At 50.1% G+C, this 9,639-nt stretch overlaps 1 long non-coding RNA gene across 2 annotated transcripts; it reads right to left on the reverse strand.

Moving 5' to 3' along the window:
• Window positions 1–475: 475 nt before the first annotated feature.
• On the reverse strand, window positions 476–3,494 carry LOC102498747 (uncharacterized). Of its 2 annotated transcripts, XR_337025.2 has the most exons (4): window positions 3,138–3,494; window positions 2,439–2,528; window positions 1,700–1,931; window positions 476–917 (listed from the first exon to the last, which is right to left on the reverse strand). It is a non-coding gene; the product is annotated as an uncharacterized LOC102498747 (long non-coding RNA). The 2 variants fall into 2 exon arrangements; XR_003547370.1 differs by having other exon boundaries at window positions 476–1,931.
• Between the last annotated feature and the right edge of the window lie 6,145 nt (window positions 3,495–9,639).

Here is a 9,639-nt window from a genome sequence, read left to right on the forward strand (position 1 = left end):
CTCTCTCGCTTTCCCTTTCCTCTCTCTCTATAGAAGAGAAAAATCAATACAGTTAGATAAATAAACAGGGCTCTAAATTTCTCATTTTTACATACTTATTAATTTGTTACAGTTTTATCATTGCCTTTCATTAATAGCGATATGGAAATTACATGCTCATAGTAATATTAATAGAGTTAGCCATACCCTGGAGTCAGTTGTATACCTTTTTTTAAATTTTTTATTTTATTTTATTTTTTTGCTATAGAGTATGTGTGCTTGCCAGGGAGGTGCAGAAATAGAGAAAGAGAGAGGGAATGTGAGAAATCACCCCGCTAAGGGGGGATGGTCCTGCCACAGTTTGTTGTCCTCCATTCCCCTCTCGGGATCTCGGGCACGCACACACATGCATTTGGTGTGTTTTCCAGGCCTCTGGGTCTGGGACTTGAACCATGGGGTCAACCATGTGGGATCACGGCCTTCACCACCACACCACCTCCTGGCCCGGTATTATTATTTTTTATTGGTTACACATAATATGTCTTTTTCTTCAAGTGCACAAGCTGATAGCTGTTTTAACAAAGGTCTTTTAGCTTTTTATTTCTAAGTATTTTTACATGTTAACACTGGCCATTCTCATCCAAAAGCAGCACTGGTAGGAAACTGGATTCTAATTCACTTTACTCCACAAATGTTGAGTGTGATCTGAATAGAGGGGATTCTCACGTCTTGGTAGTTGATAGAAAGTTCACGATGGAACAAAATGCAGAGGAAGACTTCAGAAGACAAAGAATAACTTGGTAAAGCAGAGGATTGCACCATTTTCTGTGGCTGGATCCTTTGTGTACTCATTTAGCATAAAACAGGGTGGGCGGTTACGGGGCTCCTTGCACAGGCTCAGACAAATCGCTGCTTGAGTCACCATCTCCGGAACATCACTACCTCAGAAAGAGCCGACACAGCCCAGGAGGTGGTCTTAGTCAGAATCCCAGTGCAGGGCTAGAAGAATTGGCCTCCTACCCCTCCCCCTTGTAATTTTTTTTTTTTCTCGGAGGTTATTTTAGGTTTTTCCCCACATAAAAGACTTTTCAGCACTTCTTTGGTCCTCCAGCTTTCCATAGTAGGTCTTACACCACCAACTAGATTATAAATTCTTTCAGGGAAGAGACGTAGATTACCTATATGGTAGAGTGCCGGTATTTCAAAACCGAAGGACTTGGAAGAGGGAAGGAAGACCCGTAGAGATAGTGACTTGCCGGGATTGGAGAAAATAGGAGGTCCAGGCGATCCGGAAACCTAGGGGCCCCGTGCCTGCAGCCTCCCTAATCCTATCCTTGATCTCGTGGCTGCTGTTCAGTACTTTTGGTGATTCAATGCCCTTCTTGGCATCCAAAGGCTGGTACCTACACCTAGCCCAGTATCTAAGGGTTAATTTTATTTCTGTTTCTTTTTTATTATTAAGTTTCTTCCTTTCACCCTTGAACAAGAGAGACAGAAGAGAGAAAGAGACCATACCCTTCCCAGGGTCCCCACGGCGTGCTCTGCCCTCCCCTAGACAGTTCCGGGTCCTGGACATGTGCCTGCCTGGCATGCCCAGGGAGGTCTCTGGACATGAACCTAGACCCTCCCCCCCATGGGTCAGCCATGCAGAGCTTGCCCCCTTCGGCCTCCCAGGGCTAATCCTCCGACACCCCAAACATGCTTCAGAGCACACAGAAACCTGTTCCTCCCTTTGCCTTCATCTCCTTGTCCTGCATTGTGGGTGTCAGGCCAGACTTCCATGGAAGACCAGCAGGGAAAGGCCGATTCTGTGCAACTTCTGTAAACCCAGCAGCTACTGGAAAACCACAGACCGAGATACGTGGAGTGGAGGAGCAGAGGCCAGCCTGGATTCTGCGAGTCGGGAGTTTTATAAAATCTTAAAGCAGCCTTAGACCTCTGTAAATCAGTTTCTGAAATTACAGAAAGTACGAGTCACAATCGCGCAATTAGACTGAAAACGGAGGTGCTCGTAACAACTGCAGTTACCATGCTTTGATTATTGTGATGTTTTGCATAAAGAAGACAAATGCAAAGGCCTTTCGGGGTGCCTGTCCCCTGCTGGTGTGTAAATGTCTGGCAGAAACCGAGTTCATTTTGGCAGCTGAATCTCTGAAGCAGGTCATAGTCCTCCCTGCCTTAGTGGGAAACATTGGTCCTGCGATGCCGGTCAGTTATAATGACTGTTTCTACTATGTTAAGTGGCGTCAGTTATAATGGCCGTTTCTACCATGTTAAGTGAGGGGCCATATTTAGCCCACTTAGGTGAAAACTGCAGTGCGTGCCGTTTCGTTAAAGTGACCTGAGGACTCGTGGTTTTAGCGAGTTTGTTTATCTGGTCGCCAGCATCTATTAAGCACCAGCTTTGTGCCACTCTGCTGACCACCCAGGCCAGGGCGGGACTTTGGAATTAGGCGTACCTGCGTTCACGTCGGGCCTCAGCTTCACGCCAGCTGTGAGGATTCAGACACCTGAGTTCCCACACTAGCCATCCTCTCTTACCATTAGAGCTGTCGGCGTGATCATGAAAATGAAATGATAGAATATGTCAGGAGCTTAGTGCCTATCAGTTAAGGTCCAAGTTATGATATGTTAACTTTTTTTTTGAGGTGTTTGCCTTAGGGCACATGCACTCACCAGAGATACAGACAGACAGACATAGTGAGGGGGAAAAGGAGAAATCACCCCCCAGGGGGGATGGCCATGTCACAATCCCTTCTCCTCCATTCTCCTCCCAGGATCTTGGGCACGCACGCACGCACATACACCCTGTGTGATTTTAGACTACTGGGGCTAGGACTCGAACTGTGGTCGGACACGTGGGAGTCCAGCAATGTAACTGCTACGCCATCTGCTGGCCCCAAAACATTAACTTTTTAAAGTTGATTTACTTACTAAGTCAGTGAGTGAGAGAGACAGAGAGAGACAGAAACAGAGAGATAGTTCTTCTAACAGGGTCCCGATGACTCTCTGGCCCCAGGCCCTGGGTCCTGGGTGCGTGTGTGCTGCAGTCCTCAGGGTACTCTCTGGGCACAGACCCAGGCACCCCACACGGGGTTACACAGAGTGTCACGTTTCACCTCCGCGCCAGCGTCTGGCCCCTGTTGCTAATTCATCACCTCCTCCTCGTGGTCTTCATTCTCATCTTTTCCCAGGGCCTGCATTTGTTGAAGGAAGATGTTTAAAGCAAAAGCTTCTCTAACATGCTTAGTAATGACCTGGGCTCAGAAATAAGTGGAGTTATTTAAAGAGACGCCAGGGAGCTCCAATTCTACGAGGCACCCCAAGCACTCTTCTAGAATGTTCTGTCCGCTCCCCTTTCTGCCTTGTGACGTCATGAGGGCTGACGGTGATTTGACTATGCTGTCAAGTACGGAAATGTGTCCCCTCCATTCCGGTGGTAAAACTCTCCTGCCAGACCACAGCCCAGGGCAGTCTTCTGTTCTCTGTGACCCTGCTCACCCTTCCCCACCTTCCTGGAGCTGGCTTGGTAGATATGCACAAGGCTGTATTGCTTTTTTTGATATTGGAAAACAATTTATTTTCCCTTAAAATTCGTGAGAGCATGTGCACACATGTAAAGGAGAGAGAGAAGAGCCCTACGACAGGGCCTCATCACCCCGAAACCCTCCCTGTGCCCTCCAGCCCATCAGGACCTGGGCATGCATACAGGTGCACCCAGTGTATGTCAGGTGTGCCAGGCCAGGCACCCGAACCCAGGGCCAGCCGTGTGGCTTCCAGCACTACCATCTAGTGCACTGCCACCGCACCCCTGGGCTGGTCCTGGATCCTTTTTATTGACACCATTTTGTGCTAATTCTGCATCCCTAGCCATGACCTCTCTATTCAAGGCCAGTTCCTTCCTCAAATTGCCGTCTGCTAAGACTATCAAAGTGTCACTGAACTTCAGCTAGCCCATGGCCGGCTCGGCCATGGACAAGTTCCTGCCAACAGTGTTTCCTTTCTCCCTGGAGGCTCACCAGACAGGCCTACATGCAGTGGAAGCTCTGTCCTCCCTCACGGGCTGTCCACACTTGCCCAGGTGCAGCCTGATGTGCTTGAGTTCACCTTGCACATGCAGCTCAGACTGTCCAGCCTGCCTTCCAGCCAGGCGAATTCTCACGGTGCTGAGCTGCTGACCTGGGGTTTCAGGGAGCAGGCCTGTAGCCCAGCTCCCCAGCCAGCTACCCATGGGAGCCCTCAAGCACTCGAGCCAACTGTGTTTGTTGTTGTTGTTGCTGCTGTTTGATTTTAAGAGGTTTCTGATTTAGGGCGCGTGTGCTCGCCAGAGAGAGACAGAGACGGTGAGAAATCACTCCTCTAGGGGAGATGGTCATACCACAATCTCTTCTCTTCCATTTTCCTCCCAGGATCTTAGGCGCACACACACACACATGCATCCAGCGTGAGTCTCAAGCCACCAGGTCCAGGACTCGAACCATGGTTGGCCATGTGGAAATCTAGTGACGTAACCACTATCCCATCCGCTGGCCCTAGCTCTGTTTTATAGCGTCATCAACTAAACTATTTTTGTCTGTTACTTTCTTTTTCTTTTTGATGGCAGAGGGCTCATGCATTTGTGAGAGAAAGAAAACAGGGAGAGAGAGAATTCCAGCCTCCCAGCAGGGCCCAGTCACGTGTGATCCTTTCCCCTTCAGTTCTCTATCACGTCACGACCCTGGGCACGCACGTATACACCTGTCGTGTGTTTCAAACTGATGGGGCCAGTACTCAAACCCCAGCCAGCCATGGGGCTCTGGCTTCCTCCAGCCAGTGCCCAACCACTGTGCTACAAGGTCAGTCTTAAAGTAGGGTGTTTCTTCAGCACCTGTTATATGTAAATGAAATGGTATCGAAGCCAATGATTACCATATGTGAAACCGTCTTTGGCATCTAAAGGGTGGTCCGTGGTCAGCACATCCCTTAGGACAGACTTAGCCTGGGAAGGTCTGATTCCACATGCCACCAGGAGGCAGCTGCTGCCATGTGCATGCCCCCCAGGCCCTCGCGTCCACAGCAGCACCCAGTCTCCTCACTCCGTCCCCTGTCCTGAATCGTAAACACACAGCCATGGGGGAGAGCATTGCTTCCCCAGCATTTTAATAATGCACTGGCTTTCTTCTCCCAAAGTGAAGGCTTTGGGATGAGGATTGTGCCCTACAATGTGACCTTCCAAACTAGACCAAGCACACAGTCATCCCTCCTCCTTTCTCTGTGGTCTCAGGTGTGTCACTTTCTCTCTCTGAGGCATGGCTTTCTCTTAGATCTAATCTCTACCCTCCTGTGTGAACTCGTGCAAGTCAGACTCCATATTGCAGACATTAAGGAATAAATGTAGAGTATGCATTAGCTATGAGCTCATTGATCTTCATATTACTTTTTTTTTTGAGAGGTTTTTTTTTTTTTTTTTTTTTGCTATAGGGCGCATGCGCTCGCCAGACAGACAGAGAGAGACATAGAGACAGAAAGCGAGAAATCACCCCCCAGGGGGGATGGTCATGCTGCAATCCCTTCTCCATTCTCCTCTCGGGATCTTGGAAACGCACACACATGCGCCCAGCGAGTTTTAAGCCACTGGGTCCAGGACGCGAACCACAGTCGACTACGTGGGAGTCCAGTGACATAGACATTACGCTAACTGCTGGTTCCCGATCTTCATATTACTTTAAAAACAGAGACGACTCATAGGCCAGCTCCATAGCACAACACTTCAGGACCATGCATTGGGATCCGGATCCCACACGGCCAACCACTGTTCTAATCCTGGCCCTGGTGACTTGAACAATATGCTCTGTGTGTGTGTGTGTGTGTGTGTGTGTGTGTGTGCACATACAGAGTCCTTATGGGATGGAGAAATGGAGGGGAAAGGATTGCAGTGTGCCCACGCCCCATTGGGGGGATACTTTCTTCCTTCTTTCTGGTGAGTGCATGTGCCCACTGGCAATTAAAAAAAAATTCCTAGAGGGACCAGCAGATGGCGTAATGCTTCTATTGCTGGACTCCCACATAGTCGATCGTGATTCAAAAGTGGGACCCAGCAGCTCAGAACTCACACCAGGCATGTGTGCATGCGTGCCCGAAATCCTGAGAGGCGAGCGGAAGAGAAGGGATTGCAGCGTGGCCTTCCCCCCTGGGGGGTGATTTCTCACTTTTTGTCTGTCTGACAAGTGCACACACCCTATAGCAAAAACATCTCTCTCTCAAAAATAATAAGAAAGACAACTCAGTTATTGGTTGAGTATGAGAAAATCTAAATAGGGCATACTGAAAGTTGTGTTTAAATTCCTCAAAAAATATGTAACTTGGGTTCTCCTTAACAGGATTAACTTAGAGAGAAAAGAGACCCAAAGCTTCTGTTTACCTGATCCCCCCTTCAGTTACTCCACTTTTTAAGTTTCTTGTATTAATTTAAGGAAGGAAAGTGGTAGGAAGAGGGAAGAGGAAAGAGGAAAAAGACGGCAAGGCTGTGAGGAGACGAGGCTGTTTCAAGCCCTCACACTGAGCAGTCGGCTGCGTCTGTGTTGAAGCCAAAGAAAGCAAATCCCAGCAACGCGTTTGCAGTCTTCCTTCCCAGATGAGCCTCCCGTGGCGAACCTCCTTCCCTCGTGGTCGTTAATACACTGCCATTCCCTAGAGGTGCAGAGGGCCAGCACCCACACGGCTGAAAGCTCTGAGACACAGCCCACCTGCCCGGCCCCAGGCCCAGGGCCTCCGCGTATTTTCCCACTTTTCATGCCCCTCCAGTAAGTGTGGTGCTTGCCCTTGAGCACTGATCCATCGTGCGAGAGCCATGAAGAGCATCGGCAATACTTGATACGTGGCATGCATAAACTTCCGCCACGACAAGGGACAGGGTGTGCTGCAGGGAGCCTGGGGCAGGAGGGAAGATGGCTGTAGCTGTGGACTCCTGCAGTCCACAGAGAAGCCAGAGCCTGGCCGCTCCATCCAGAGACCACTTCCATTCCAGTGCTAGCTCGTATGACCGCGCTGTTCTGACAGCTCGTGGTGTGGAGCCCTGCATTCCCCGCTGTCTTATTCATGCCCAGCGCCCCGAGAGCACGTGGAGTTACAATGCAAATTGGGGCTATCGCTCTCAGCAAGCTGCATGCCGCCACGTCGGGCGTGGGGAGGCAGAGCCGGACGGCATTGAGAGAGCAGAAAGGAGGGACTAAATTAAAGATACCCCCAGATCAAATGCAGAACACTCCTACTTTGTAGCTGCTTGCAGGAACCAGGCCACGGCACAGCAGTAACTTAGGCAGACCCTGATGGAAAGGTCCTGGGTCCACATCCTGGGACCTCTCTGTGCCCTTCGGGCATGGACATTTGTGCCCATGGTGTAGTCTGGCTGAGATTGGAGAGAACTGCAGTGTGGACCCCTCAGGGATGCTCATTTCTGACTGTCTGTCTCTCTCCTCTCTTTTCCTCTGTCTCTTATGGAAGAATCGATGAAGTTTAGCAGTGTGGAGTTGTGTATAGCGCACAGCTAAGACTTCGGCTATGACTGGTGTGATATAAGCAGACTGCTCCTTAGCAGTAGAGCCTGTGTCTTTAATCAGAAGTTGCCTACGAAGTTTCCTGTGCCCCTGATAGACTTATTAATCCAGGGCAGATTGATATTGCGTCGCGGGGGCCGAGACGCACCTGCACTCCGACCTCCTGAGCGGGGGAGGACTGGAGTGCACACACTTGGGGGCAGGTCACATTCGACTTCCCGAGAGAAATCTCCCAAATCCCAGGACACCTTCCAGACCTCACACCATGACATGTGTATTTTAGGGACTGGGTGAATCTTGCTGAGTGATAGGAGAAGGTTTACTGGGTGAGGAGGTGCAGATGCGATTGTTATCAATACAGAATCTGGTGGGAATGCTCAGGTGAGACTCTCTTCCCAGGGTGCCTGGGCAGCCCCAGTTTGCTGTCAGACCCCTCGGGCTGCAAGACCAGCTGCCGAGGGTGGAGCCCCAGCATTCTACAAGAGGCAGTGCAGAAAGCTACCAGCGACATGGGGTATGCGTGGAACTGCAGGCCACACAACCCAAGGGTGCTCCTCACTGAGAACAGACGCACTAGTCATGCCACCCTGGGCTGCACATGCTTTCTTTCTTTTTTTTTTAAGAGAGTTTTGCTATAGAGCGTGTATGCTCACTGAAGAGAGAGAGAGAGACAGAGAGACCAAAAGCAAGAAATCACTCCCCTCCAGGGGAGATGGCCACACTGCAATCCCCTCTCCTCCATTTTCCCCTCAGGATTTTGGGCATGCACACACATGCACCTGGTGTGAGTTGTAAGCTGCTGAATTCGGGACTAGAACCACTATCAACTGAGGAATTCCATTGATGTAACCATTATGCCATCTGCTGGCCCCCAGCAGGCTCTTATTTAGCCCTGAATCAGGAAGCTGAGCTGACTGAGGCCCCAAGCGTCCAAATGGCCCTGCCTTGATTTCACAAGGTCCATCGGTCAGAGTTTGTGCCTGGTCAGGAGCTGGACCAGACGACAGCTGTGAGCCGGAGGCCCTCTCAGAGCAGGGGTCTGCGGAGGGGGAAGGTGGGGCAAAAGGACAGAGTCCTCCCAAAGCACAAAGCAGCTTCTGGTGGAAAATGGGAAAGCAAGATGTTCCCAGGGGTCTGGTTCTTTTGTTATTGTCCTCTTAAATCCTTCTGCTTGAAAGAATTCTCTGAGAGAAGATTTCCAGGTATGCTTCTCAGAGGTCACGTGGAAGCCAAGGATAAGGGGCCTTCTCTTTTGGCTAAGAAGCCGTAAGATCGTTTGACCCCCTACCCTGTTGTGCACACACTCACGCAGACTCCATAACCGTCTGCTGCTCTGGATCAATAGCAAGGGAGGACGCCTCAGGCCGAGAAGGCCGGTGTCTACCACATTATCCCCCGAAGCAGTGCACTCTCTTCAGTTGTAAGAGTATACAATTGCAGCAGTTTTCCATCACTGGATGTTTAGGGCTCCCTCCAGTGTCTCTAAGTTGTCATATTTATCTTAGGCTTTTTATAAAAGATCCTAAGAATTCCTTTAACCACGGCAGGGAGCATCTTTTATTTTCTTTATACTTGCTTCAAGAGCTGCCCATGAAGGCCGGAATGTCATGTGTTGCTCCACACGTATGGATGGGCTGTTCCTGCCGCCTGTGCTGCTCTCAGACAAGGAGGTGGAGGAGAAAGAAGTCGGCCGAGGCAGAGAGGGTGTGATCACCGTGGTGTGAACATTGCTTGGCTTAAAGAGCTGGACAATGATGCTCCTGCTTCAGAAAATGGGGGTGGAGGGGTGGGTGGGGGGCAGACAGTAGCACAGCCTAAAATGCAACATTCTCAAGGCATTCTCCCTTGGAGGCTTTCCTGTTTCAGGTCTGCAGACCACCCGGAGTGCACCAGACATGCGTGCCCATCATCAGGGACTGGCCAAAGATGGGTGGATTATGGCATCACAGCCCGTCGAGGGTGCCATGTGTGTGTGTGTGATGGAAGGTAAAAAATAAAAAATTACTTTAAAACCATGTATTTCAAAAAGAGAGAGTGAGAGGATGGAAGAAGCCTGGAGTGTTGACTGGGGAGCCAGGACCTGGACTGCAGCCTCTCGCTTGCTGTCACAGGAGTCCCTTCATGT

This window comes from Tupaia chinensis, unplaced genomic scaffold (assembly GCF_000334495.1).
Source record: "Tupaia chinensis unplaced genomic scaffold, TupChi_1.0 Scaffold143936_1, whole genome shotgun sequence".
Lineage (NCBI taxonomy): Eukaryota > Metazoa > Chordata > Mammalia > Scandentia > Tupaiidae > Tupaia > Tupaia belangeri.